This window comes from Suricata suricatta, chromosome 9 (assembly GCF_006229205.1).
Source record: "Suricata suricatta isolate VVHF042 chromosome 9, meerkat_22Aug2017_6uvM2_HiC, whole genome shotgun sequence".
In the NCBI taxonomy this organism is placed as follows: domain Eukaryota; kingdom Metazoa; phylum Chordata; class Mammalia; order Carnivora; family Herpestidae; genus Suricata; species Suricata suricatta.
Genome location: NC_043708.1, coordinates 2,547,630 through 2,561,296, shown reverse-complemented (window position 1 = coordinate 2,561,296; position 13,667 = coordinate 2,547,630). Strand labels below are relative to the sequence as shown.

Genomic DNA, 13,667 nt, shown 5'->3' with positions numbered 1-13,667 from the left:
GGTGGCATTAACTGGGTTCACTATTATTTGTACGATCAGTTGTCAAGGCTTCCCTATTCATTTTCACATGTCACATTGGCCCTGAAGACGAGTTTGCCGGCATTCTGTCATAGATTTGAACAAACAATCCTCAAAAATTCCAGAGGAGAATACGTAAAGGGTGCATATTAAGTGGTACAAAGCATTTAAAACTAAGTCTTGAAATCAGTGCTACATTTATCACATTAGATTTCTCCAGCACCCACCCTGCCATACAGTATCTTGAGCGTAGCAACATTTTTAAATAAACCTAAGTTAAAAATTTTTTTAATGGTTTTTGTTTTATTTTTGAGAGACAGGGACAGTACAAGCAGGGGAGGGTCAGAGAGAGAGGGAGACACGGAATCCGAAGCGGGCTCCATGCTCCGAGCTAGCTGTCAGCACAGAGCCTGACACAGGGCTCAAACCCACGAACGGTGAGATCATGACCTGAGCCGAAGCGGGATGCTTGGCTGACTGAGCCACCCAGGCGCCCCTAAATAAACCTAAGTTTTAAATGCAAAGTAATGTACAGGCAAACAATTCCAAATAGTATTTTCCTTTGGTGACTACATATCATAGGTGATGTACAATTTTGCTTTTAATGAGAAAATATGTTACTCCTGTGTCTGATGCTATCTACATTGGAAGGGTGAGAAATAGGAAACTGTTCTAAATGAACACCTAAGATCTATTTTAGATAATCCTAACTAATTATTTGATCTGTTTCACTGTTGGGATATTCCACATGAATAGATACCATAAATGCTAAATATTAACTAAAGTGAATTGATGTCACTCTCCACCTGTTAAAATGTTTTTCCATTGATCATATTTTACCTACATCCCACCTTGAAGAATTTACAGGTAGACTCTTTCATCTGCATAATCAGAGTTTCAATCTTATTTTGAGGTTCAATAAATAATACTAATAAAACCTTTAGAAGAAGAAGAAGAACAAGAACAAGAAATCACAAGGGAAATTAGAAAACTTAAACCAGACAATCAGAAAGCACAACATATCAACATTTATAGGCTGCAGGAAAATAGGTGTACTTAGAGGTGTACTTAGGCTTATGTTAGAAAGGAAGACACAGTTCAAACCCAGTGATCTCAGTTTTCACCTTTAGGCAGCAGAATCAGAACACGAAACTAAACCAAAGTGGGAGAAAAGCAATAATAAAGAGCAGAAATCGACGGCATAACAAACAAACAGCAGAGAAAATGAACAAACCCAGAGCCGGTTCTTGAAGAGATTAATAAGACTGATAACCCCCTGGCAAGACCAATGGAGGAAAAAACGACACAAAACACGATCACCGCCGACCAGTATTAGGAGTGAAAGAAGCGGATGTTAAAAAAGCTAAAAGGGGGTCCTATGAACAATGTGCGCCAATAAACAGGACACCTGAAATAGACCAAGTCCTTGAGAAACACAATGACCAACTCTGACACAAAGCTGAAAGTCAAACTAGCCCTGTGTTTACCGAGGAAACGGAACGTGTTCGCAAAGCCGCCTCGCGGCGGACGGAAGCGCTCTAAGACGGCCGTGGTACCTGCACACACTCCTTAAACCTCTCCTCCCGTGGGCGGGTTTGCTGAAATGCAGATTACAGCTCAATGAAGCTTTTTAAAGAACCTGTGAAAGCCCTAAATTACTTGGCGTGGTTCTCATTCTTTAATATTCCACGGTGCGGACGTACCATGATGCTGCCATCACCCCACCACTCCGTTCCGGTTCCAGGCCGGGGCCACTACAAGTGACAAGGGGACCAACGCCATGGGTGGGTGGGGCCGGGTGAGCGGCCTCCCCACGAAGAAACCTTCCAGGCCCAGATGACTTCACCGGTGGATGACCTCAAACGTTTAGGAAAGAAATGCTCCTCCTGTTTCACGAAGAAGGTACACGGATGGCCGATACGCACACGAGTCCGCATTCCTCGCCACCAGCCGTCAGGGAAGAGCGAACCGAAACCACAGGAAGAGGCCACCGCGCTCACCAGGACGGGTACCATTTAACACCGATGCCACCGCGTGCGGGTGCGGGCACAGAGCACCTGGAACTCCCCTTCTCCGCCGGTGGGGATGGAAACAGGTGTCATCACTTCGGGAAAAGGCCTGGCAGTTTCTTATAAACATACGCCCAGCCTTTGATCCAGAGACTTGGTTCCAGGTCGTTGCCCGAGGAGGAATGCGGACAAGACCTCTGTCCCAGGAAGGCTTGTGCAGCAAAGCCCGTCACCGGGAGAAGGGACACGCAAAGGGCGCTGAGGTCACAGTGTGTGCTGCTCGGCCGTAAACAGAGACCACGGGTCGGTGCACCAGGGCGGCTGAAGCTCCGGGAGTCCAGGCTGACCCCACGGAGCAGGCGCCGGGACCACAGTCCAAGATCCCACTGACTGCGAATTTCTAGAAGGGGATAAAGGAAAAAACCCAGAGCAGCGGCTGCCTGGGGTGAGGCTGGAGGACTGTCCCGAAGGCACGGTCCAGGCGACAGAAGTGTTCTGTCTCAATGACACGGAAATATCTGTTTTCCTAAACTAGACAGTCAAAAATGTGCATTGTAATGTATGCAAATTTTGCCTAAAAGAAAAAGAACCGAATCCTCACAACCAGGTGGGGAAAGGCCGGTGGAGGCACACGTGAAACAAAAATCAGCACACCTGCTGATTCTGCGGGTGCCTGGGCTCATCACACTGTTCTGTTTACTTCGTGCAGGTTGAGCATTTCCCATGACTACATTATTGTCAGGTGAAGGAGCTTCTAAAGTGCCTCATGAATTTCTTGCCTCTGCTTTTATTTCTAACCTCACAAAGCAGACTTTATTTTGGTAAAAGTAACTTGAGGACCAGGTAGTGGGACTGGAGGAAAACTGGACGAAGTCAGGACCAGACGCTGCACGGCGCTCGGCAGCGGTCAGGAGCACGGGAGAGAACGCGGGCCTTGGCCCGACACAGACCTGGGCCCACGCCGGGCTCTGCGGTGTGCCGGCCGGGGGACGCCGGGCAGGGGAGAGGACTCGGCTCCCTGACTGTGCCTCCCCCGCCTGAAAGGAGGCGGCGACAGCGTCCATCTCCCCGGGCTGCCGCAAGGACTAGGTGCCACACGCCCGCAATCCACCCTGCGCTGGGCGCGGCGCCGGACACGAGGGGACCAGCCGCTGGCCTCGGCATCCTGACTACCGCCATCGCCCGCTTCCAGCCCCGCTCACCACACCCTCAGCGCCTGAGCCATGACCCTGTGCTGACTACGAGCAGCACGCATGTGTACGACTCGCTGCTTCGGGACGCCAGCAGGAGACCACACAATTCACGGCGGGATTTTTTTTTAAAGAGACTCATTCCATTTCTTGATGGTATTTCCATGCGGAGAATACGGAATACAATCCTAGCAGAAAGGAAAGCGGGGGCTGTAATGAACTGCTGCACCTGTGGCGAGAGCAGGCGGGGACCGCCGCGGAGACATGCCACGCAGGGTCAGGAGGACCGGGCGCGCCGCAGGCCCCCGGCAGGTGACTCACTCGCCCCGAGCTGAGCCTCTGAGCGACTCGAGGAGAACGTGCTCAGAGGCCGCAAGTCCCTCCCTGCCACAGGCTAATGAGCCGGCTCCTGTGACCTTGCCGGCACCTCACACCACAGCTGCGGGGGCAAAGCTGCCGGGTCCTATTTCGGGAAAAGGGAAAGGGGGGATGGAAGTGAAACTTGCACAAGGCGGGAGTCAGCAGCTCCAAACGCCAACCTCGCGCGGCCCGTGTGACTCAGCGTGATTCTCCTGTCCCCGCTTCTGGCTTCTCATGCTGCCCCCACCGCTGTGCGAGGTGACTGAGGTTCACTTAGACAAGGACGCATGAGCAGAAACGGATTTTTAAAGAACCTAAAATTATTCTTCAACTGAATAAGATTAAACTGCTTAATAATGGTGATAGATATTCCAGAACTCCAAAAGCAAGAAATATGATTTTCATGGTTAAAAAACAAAAGAACATTAAACTTGTGGACCAAGTATCAGTGATCCTGGAACATGACCCTCCTAGAAATGACCCCAAAAGCAGTTGTCTTTCTTCTAGAAACTACAGAGCCGTCTCTTCCTACAAGTCAAAAACAAGAATGGGGGAAGCGTCATTCCATATCGCTTATGGTTACTTTTGTTTTGATTTGGCTTCTACTTCGAAATCATTTTTTTAATGTTTTTTATTTTTGAGAGAGAGACAGAGTGCGAGCAGGGGAGGGGAAGAGAGAGGGGGTGTCACAGACTCCAAAGCAGGCTCCAGGCTCTGAGCTGTCAGCACAGAGCCCAGTGCTGGGCTCGAACCCAGGAGCCGTGAGATCATGACCTGAGCCGATGTCAGACGCTTAACCACCTGAGCCCCTCAGGCGCCCCGTAATCATTTTCTTTTTTTAAGTTTACTCATTTTGAGAGAGAGCGTGCGCGAGCGAGCATGTGTGGGTGGGGGAGGGCAGGGAAGAAGCCCCAAGCGAGCTGCGTGTCAGCGAGGAGCCCGCTGTAGGGCTCCATCCCGTGAGGTGGGAGATCATGACCCGAGCCAGGATCAAGAGCCGGATGCCCTCAAATCACCGTAGACTAACAAGTCACCGCGACGGCACAACTGTCCACTGTAAGCCAGCTTCCTTCCATGGGGACACCTCGTGCAACACCTCTCAAAACTAAACAATTAACATTCGTACAATTCTATTAACTAGACACTTTATTGGGATTTCCCTGGTTTCTCCATGAGTGTCTTTTTCTCTTCCGGGGCGAAGGACACCTCACTGCAACTAAAGTGTCCCCTTCCCTTACTCACCACCAGTCTGTGACAGCTTCTGTCCTGACGTTTCATTACCTTGACAGTGTTAAGGCGGACCAAGCAGAACTCTGCAGAACGCCCCTTAATTTGGGCTGAGCTGATGCAGCCTCATAATTAAGCTGGGATTAGGGGTCTTCAGGGAAGAACACGCTGGAGGCGACAAGTGTGCTCCTCAACCCGCAGCAAGTCCGTGACCGCTGTCTGGCTTATTACTGACGGTGCTAACCAATTAGTGAGGGTGGTGCCCTCCAGGTTTTTCATTGTAAAGTTACTGTCTTTCCCTTCCTATTTTCTATCCTTTAGAAGCGAGTGCAGCCCACAGTTAAAGGCAAGGCAACTGGGCCCGCTCCTGAAGGAAGGAGTATCAACCAGTTTAGGACATATGCTGAGACCCCCACAGTCACTAGTAACTCGTTGGGGGGGATCACTGGGGGCTCCCGTGGAAATCGTGCTCTCGGAAGTTCCACCTACTAATTTTAGCATTCCTCAGCTTACCGTGCCTGTAGAAATTACTACTGTTATTCTGATGAGGACTCTCTAGTTCCCTCTTTCCTTCCATATTTGTTAGTTGGGATTCTTCTATGAAGAGCTGTCCCTCCTCCTAATTTACTTATTCACTCATTTACTTCTCAGTATGGACTCACACTTGAAAAGACAGATGGGAGGGCGGAGAGAGAAAAAGAGAGATGTGTGCGTACGGACCACACACACACACACACACACACACACACACACACACACCGGCTCTGTCTGCCGAGTCTAGAGGGACTGACTCCCCACTGGTAGTGAGCACACCAGTGCCAACACCTTGTTTTCTAAATACCCTTCTCCAGTACAAGGAACCCGGGCTCCCTGGAGAAATGAATGATTCTAGGGGAGGAAAAATACAAGATGAGCCTCAGAATCTTATCGTGCCCAAAATTAAAGTGTTCAAAAAGGAAAAAACAAGTAAAGAAGAAGGAGGCGCGGCGCAGGAACCCAGGAGCTGCCCGGAAAGGGCTCCCCGCAGCACAGCTGGCATCGTCTCCGCAGGAGCAGTCAGTGATCATGACGGCACCGGATTGTCAGCCCCTACAGGTTTGAATATGTTTATCAAGAGCTAATTAAAACTCACATGAATAAACCCGAAGTCCAGTTCCTCTCCGGTCTGGATGACACAGGCTGGCCGGTACCTGTCAAACCAGCTGGAGGCCCTGTCACGGATTCCGTACGTCAAACAGCGGGAACTACAGAGTCCTCATCAGAATAACAGCGACCTCGAGCCCAGAGTCAGTGTGCCTCCTGCTAAGTGAAGCCAGCACGGGAAGTTGTTAATTATGCAGCAGAAACTGGAGCCTCTTCCCCAGGTCATGATCTCATAGTTCGTCAGGCTCTGTGCTAGCAGTGTGGAAATGGCTTAGGAGTCTCCCTCTCCCTCTCTCTCTCCCTCTCCCTCTCCCTCTCTCTCTCTCTCTCTGCCCCTCCCCTGCTCATGCTCCCTCACCCTCCCTTTCAAAATAAATAAATATTAAGAAAAATAAAATAAAGCCTGTCCTTTATCCCCTATACATACACAAACTTTAAATTTTTTTAAATATATTTTATTTTGAGACACAGAGAGAGACAGTGTGAGCAGGGGAGGATCAGAGAGAGAGGGAGACACAGAATCTGAAGCAGGCTCCAGGCTCTGAGCTAGCTGTCAGCACAGAGCCCAATGCGGGGCTTGAACCCACAAACCATGAGATCATGACCTGAACGGAAGTCGGACGCTCAACCAACTGAGCCACCCAGGTGCCCCCATACACAAACTTTAAAAAAAGGAGCTCTGGGGTGCCTGGATGGCTCAGTCAGTGGAGCATAGTACTCTTGACCTTACGGTTGTGAGTTCAAGCCCCACATTAGGTATAGAGATTACTAAATAAACAAATAAACAAAACAAAATTTAAAAAGTAACACTACCCAGTGGTATTGTATTCAAAACCCGACTTATTATGTGTTTCTAGAACAACACTATGTGTTCTAATCAACCACTCGAAGGCTGCGCTTCAAACCTTTTTACAGTTCCGCGGCTGCCATCTGTCTCGCTGTCCCGACAGCTTCCTGCCCCCACCTGGCATCTGACCCGTCAGAAGCCGCAAACCTGAGGGGTTTAAGAGACCGCTCTGAGGGCGAAGCCACGACAGTCCCCCAACTTAAGTGTTCTGTGACCGCTGGTCACTGACAGTACACAAGGCAGGACGCGAACAAAGCCCAGCATCATCGACACACAGTCAGCCCGGAATCTCTGCCCAAACAGAGCAGCCTGCATCTTCCATGAGTCCGCGAACCCCAGCTCCCCGCTGCAGAACCCGCGGCCGCGTTTAGCCGTAACCGGGTCTCTGACCGCCTACCTTTCAAAGTGCTGTTTCATTTGCTTACAAGCGTCGTAGCTTCTGTCTCTCAGGCTCTGCATCTTCATAATTTTGGAAAATGTTCCCTCTCCTATTTTGCCAATCGCTTTATAGTCTGCAAATAAAAAGAATCACAGAAATAAAATTTATTTATGCATATACTCAACTTCCAGACAGTGAACTTTTTTTAAACCTATGCAATATCCCACACCGAGGGGCAGAGCTTGGTCATCCCACGGTGTCCAACGCTCCAGGGCCCCTCAGTCCCCGGGAAGCCGGCAGGGGCGGGGACTGGGGAACACGGTCAAGAGGTGCAAACTTCCAGGTACAAGATAAGCAGGTGCCACGGACAGAACACGGGACACAATGACTGACCACAGCCAACACTGCCATCTGCCACACGGGAGAGCCGGTGAGAGATTAGGACCTAAGAGTCCTGGTCACAGGGAGAAAGTTTGGTTTCCTTTTCCCCTTTTCTCATGTCTGTACCAGAAGGTGGATGTCAGCTGAACCTATCGTGGTAAGCATCTCACAATATCCGCAAATCAGCCCTTCGGTGTGCCCTAAGCTGTATGCCCATGCCTTCTCAATGCAGCTGGGGAGAAGTATAAACAGGATTTTCTTGTGCTGAAAGGAAAGGAGAAGGAGACGGAGAAGGAGACGGAGACAGAGGAGGAGACGGAGACGGAGACGAAGAGGAAGAAGAAGAAGAAAGGCTGTGTGTTGGCCGAGAGCACCGCTGCCCCTGCCCTCAGAACCCGGGGCGAGGGCACGGCCGCGCTGCCTGAGCTGGACAGACAGCCACCGGAGCAGCGGAGGTGGGCTCGCCAGCAGGTGCACCGGGCACTGGCACAGCACGGGCAGCCTCCTGGAAGCCAGCCTCTGGGTTCCCCGGGGGGCCCCGCTGCTGGGCCTGATTTCCTCAACACTGACGGCAGCTTCCCAGGCTCGGCTGCCCCCGCCACCCACCGTCACCTCGGCGTGGCCTCCGGCTCGCTGTGCTCCATCCCATCGGGGCTGAGGCCGAGAGCAGCTCTGTCTTCCTGGCTGGCCCCCGACAGGTGCTGCCGGGAACAAAGCCCTCCAGGAAGGTAGTCCGGTGGCTGCCAGAGGCTGGGGCTGGAGAGCCTGGGCCGCCGGTTGCCCTTGGCCAGAGCGGTGGCCCCCGGACCCGCGGCCTTGGGAAGGCGCAAGGGGCAGGCCGCTGGGGTGTGCTGGGCACTGCTGACTGCCTCGGCGCGGAACTTCGAGACAACAATGAGCTCAGGAGAGAAACGCTCCTTTTCAAGAAGAAATGGAAGGAACGAGAAAAACCGGGGAAGGAAAAGTCTAACTGGGCCTAAAAGCTTCTGCAGCACAAGTAATAGGAGAATAAGAGCGTAGAGTCACGTTGACCGGCAGCAGCCCGTGACTCGGCCTTGAGTTGGAGCTGCCCGGAAGCAGACAGATCAGAGCCCTGATAAACACACCTGGACCTAAAGAAGCCTGTCCCCTCTGGGTCCCAAACCCACATAAGCACAGAGCAGGCTTTTCAAACAGCACAACTCCGCGGAAGGCCCTCCTCAACGCCTCTGTTAGGACACATTCGTAATGCCTGTGTGAATTCCGATTTGAAGAAACCAGCAATAAAAGACACTATTTCTTTTAGAAGTGATGTTTTTCAGAAATTATGTGTTTAAAAAGGAAAAAAGTCCTTATTTGTTAAGAAGAAATACTGCAGTGAAATGATAAGGGGCTTGGGATTACTTTAAAATGCTCCTGGAAAAAAAGGGGGGGAGTACGTGGGTGGCTCAGGGCTCAGTTGGCTAAGCATCCCACTTGTGATCTCAGGGTCATGAGTTCAAACCCCACATTGGACTCCATGACAGGCATTAAATTTTCCTAAAAAAAAATAAGAAAAAGAATAATGGGGGGGGGTGGCACCTGGGCGACTCAGTCAGTTAAGCATCCAACTTTGGCTCAGGTCATGATCTCATGGTTCATGAGTTAGAGCCCCGCATTGGGCTCTCTGCCTTTTGCATGGAGCCTGCTTCAGATCCTGTCTCCCCCTCTCTGCCCTTCCCCTGCTCATGTGTGCACTCTCTCCCCTATGAAAAATAAAGATTAAGAAAATTAAGAACTATTGGGACCTCATCAAGATAAAAAGCTTCTGCATGGCAAAGAAAACAATCAACAAAACTAATAGGCAACCGACAGAATGGGAAAAGATAGTTGCAAATGGCATATCAGATAAAGGGCTAGTATCCAAAATCTACAAGGAACTCACCAAACTCCACACCCGAAAAATGAATAATCCAGTGAAGAAATGGGCAGAAGACATAAACAGACACTTCTCCAAAGAGGACATCCAGATGGCCTACAGGCATATGAAATGATGCTCAGCATCAGTCATCATCAGGGAAACACAAATCAAAACCACACTGAGATACCACCTCACGCCAGTTAGAGTGGCTAAAATGAACAAATCAAGAGACTACAGAGGCTGGCGAGGGTGTGGAGAGACGGGCGCCCTCCTGCACTGTTGGTGGGAATGTAAACCGGTGCAGCCGCTCTGGAAAACAGTGTGGAGGTTCCTTAAAAAACTATCAAAAGAACTCCCCTATGACCCAGCAATAGCACTGCTAGGGATTTACCCGAGGGATACAGAAGTGCTGATGCATAGGGGCACATGTACCCCAACGTTCACAGCGGCACTGTCAACAACAGCCAAATCATGGAAAGAGCCTAAATGTCCACCACCTGATGAGTGGATCAAGAAGATGTGGTTTATATATACAATGGAGTACTACATGGCAATGACAAAGAATGACATCTGGCCATTTGTAGGAAAGTGGATGGACCTCGAGGGTGTCATGCTAAGTGAAATATGTCAGGCAGAGAAAGACAGATACCATATGTTTGCACTCATAGGTCTAACAGGAGACCAGGAGAAACCTAATGGAGAACCAGGGGGAGGGAAAGGGGGAAAGAGAGTTGGGGAGAGAGAGGGACGCAAAACTGAGAGACTATTGAATACTGAAAATGAACCGAGGGTTGAAGGGGAAGGGGGAGGGGGGGAAAGAGGTGGTGGTGATGGAGGAGGGCACTTGTGGGGAAGAGCACTAGGTGCTGTATGGAAACCAATGTGACAATAAACTATTAAAAAATAATAAAAATTAAAATACCTATTAAAAAAGAAAGAACAGCAAACTGTTACCACAGTTGAAACGAGGTGGCAGATACACATGAGGGTTCACTGTATTGTTTTCTCTGCTTCTGGCATGCTTGAAATTTTCCATAATAAAAAGTGAGAATAAGAAAGTAAAGGGGGGTGCCCAGGTGGTTCAGACGGTTGAGCGTCCAACTCTTGATTTCAGCTCAGGTCATGATCACAGGGTCAGGAGATCGAGCCCCGAGATGGGCTCTGTGGGGAGCGTGAAGCTTCCTTGAGATTCTCTCTCTCCCCCCGCCCCTCCCCCACCCACACGTGCTCTCGAAATAAACACGTAAGATAAATAATAACAATAATAAAGTGAAAACAGGGGCACCTGGCTGGCTCAGTCAGTGGAGCAAGCAACTCTTGATCTAGGGCTTGTGGGTTTGAGCCCTGCACTGAATGTACAGATTATTTTAAAAAATAAAATCTTAAAAAAAAAAAGGATAAAAGAGGAAGTGGTACAGACACTGTTGGGGAGGGCAGGGGGGAGGGGGCGGACAAAGAACCCCCCCACGTGACCCGGCAGGTTCATGCCCCTGTCTGACCAGCCAGGACAGAAATGACCCCCGAAGCCTGGGCAGAGATGATGGAAAAGCCCCCAGGGAAGACTCCAGGGGAACACGCACAGAGGACTTCACACGAGCGGGAAACGCCACTTTCTCATGTAAAGCCCCCTGAGGTTTCGGGGTTTTTTGGTCCACAACGGCACCTAGTAAGCACTGCCCTAATATACTTGATATGTAAACATCATATTTATAAAACAAAGAGAATAGGCTCTTGAGAATTTGTACTTGCAAGATTTCACATTAAAAAGCCATCTCTTTGAGGGGGCCAGTGGCGCAATGGATAAAAAACCATCTCTTTGGAGCACCTGGCTGACTCAGTCAGTAGAGCATGCAACTCTTGGTCTCAGGGTAGTGAGTTCAAGCCCCACACTGGGTGTAGAGACTACTTTTCTAAAAGATCATCTTTTAAATATTCAATGACTTTAGTTACAAAAGTTCAATGTACACCAAATTTTCAGAACAAATTCACATCTGTCTGAGATTACCCACTTATAAGTGACTACGTCAGCCTGTGACTGTCTGAGTGCTGGCAGAAGACACAGCCTCTTGGGTCAGAGACAAAGGACCTTAAGACTCACGGCCCAATGAGGCATGTGCGCTTCAGCATATTCACACTGGTTTTCCCGCCCAAAGCTTCACAGGGGTGACAGGACGGGCCCAGATGACGCCGGAACAGCAAAACTGGGCTGCTTTACAGGAGAGGAGCCCAGGGCAGATGGCCAAGCACTTGGGTTTTTTTAAGTTTGTTTATTTATTTTGACAGAGGGAGAGGGAGAGAGAACAAGTGGGGAAGCGACGAGAGAGGGAGAGAAAGAATCCCAAGCAGGCTCAGCGCTGTTGTCACAGAGCCCGATGTGGGGCTCGAACTCACGGACCGTGAGATTATGACCTGAACTGAAATCAAGAGTCGAACACTCAACCAACCAAGCCCTCCAGGCATCCCTGGCCCAGCATGTTTTGAACAAGCAGACGTAAGATGGATAAGCCTTGCCATCTGGTCCATTCAGCGAGAACTTTCAGGAAGCTCGGGGAGCTGGCCAACTGTGTCCCCCCACAGTTGGTTAGAGTGTTGATATACACATCAACCAGTTTTACTGATACTGGGCATTTGGTAGAGGGCATTGTTCCTACCTATAATTTTTCCCATCTATAATATTGATTTTAAATACTGTTTTGCAATCTTACTCCAAATATCAATTTAAGCGTGCATTTTTAAAGAGCTTCGGGCTGTGCAAAACGAGAAAATCCTGCTTGTAATTACGTATTTGCAGAAATTGGGAACAGCGTCTTTCCCCGAGAACATCTAACCATGTGGGCCGGCCCGCAACTCCTGAAGCAAAGGGCTGAAGAAATAACTGTGAGAACTTGTCACAAAAATTTATTTTCCAAAGACGACTTCTAGGGAGGGAGATAAAACGCACCGACAGTAGGTAGTTGAATGGCGGACCCCCCAAAAGACAGGCCCTCGTCCTAACCCCGGGCATCCACAACTGTTACCTTGTTTGGAAGGTCTTTGCAGGGATAATTAGGCTAAGGAGCTACCCGGGGGGCCCTAAATCCGATGGCAAGTGTCCTGATTAGAGACACGCGGAGAGCTTCCCCCCCCCCGCCCAGGAGCGTTCCTGGGCCGGCTGAGCTGTGGCGAGCCGCGGACACCGGTCTTTGTTCTGCAGGATGGGGTTTGTTACAGTTGTCAAGAATAAGGCTTACTTCCAGAGATATCAAGTGAAATTTAGAAGATGATGAGGCATTATTATGCCTGGAAACGCTTGGTGATTCAGGATAAAAATAAGTACAACACGCCTAAGTACAGGATGATAGTTCGTGTAACCAACAGAGGTGTCAGTTGTCAGATGGCTTATGCCTGGACAGAAGGAGACGTGATGGCTTGTGCGGCTTATGCTCATGAACTCCCAAAGTACGGCGTTAAGGTCGGCCTGGCAAGTTACGCCGCAGTCTATCGTGCGGGCCTGCTGCGGGCAGCAGACCCCTCAGTAGGTTTGGCATGGGTAAGGTCTGTGAGGGCCAAGGAGAAGCGACTGGAGACGAACGCAATGTGGAAAGCACTGATGGCCAGCCCGGTGCCTTCACCTGCTATCTGGATGCAGGGCTTGCCAGAACTACTACTGGAAATAAAGTTTCTGGGGTCCTCAAGGGAGCTGTGGATGGAGGCTTGTCTATTCCGCACAGCACCAAACGGCTCCCTGGTTACGATTCAGAAAGCAAGGAGTTCAATGCAGAAGTACGTCGGGAGCACGTCGTGGGCCAAAGCGTTGCAGATTATATGCGTTACCTAATGGGAGAGGATGAAGATGCTTACAGGAAACAGTTCTCTCAATACATAAAGACCGTTACCCAGACATGATGGAGGAGGTGCCATACGAGAGAATCCAGTCTATGAGAAGAAGCCTAAGAAAGAAGTTAAAAAGAAGAGGTGGAACCGTCCTAAGACGTCTCTTGCCCAGAAGAAAGATCCGGTGGCTCAGAAGAAGGCAAGCTTCCTTCGAGCCCAGGAGCGGGCTGCTGAGAGCTAATAAACCAAACACAATTTTCTATGAAGAGTTTTCAGATAAAGACAATAATAAACTTATTTGCCAAGCAGCTAAAAAAAAAAGAGAGAGAAAGAGAGAGAGAGAGAGAGAGAGAGAGAGAGAGAGAGAGAGAGGCGGAGAAAGCAGAATGGTGGTTGCCAGGCGCTGGAGGGAGGAAGAAAT

General features: G+C 49.9%; 1 long non-coding RNA gene and 1 pseudogene across 2 annotated transcripts in view; one reads left to right on the top strand and one right to left on the bottom strand.

Moving 5' to 3' along the window:
* Positions 1-5,656: 5,656 nt before the first annotated feature.
* LOC115301150 overlaps positions 5,657-13,667 on the bottom strand; it is a 22,057-nt gene continuing 14,046 nt past the window's right edge. The window contains exons 2-5 of one of the 2 annotated variants that reach the window (XR_003912992.1): positions 7,192-7,306; positions 6,853-6,941; positions 5,995-6,106; positions 5,657-5,893 (exon numbers count right to left, since the gene is read on the bottom strand). This is a non-coding gene — a long non-coding RNA (uncharacterized LOC115301150). The other variant, XR_003912991.1, reaches the window with a different exon arrangement.
* On the top strand, positions 12,628-13,551 carry LOC115301148 (annotated as a pseudogene).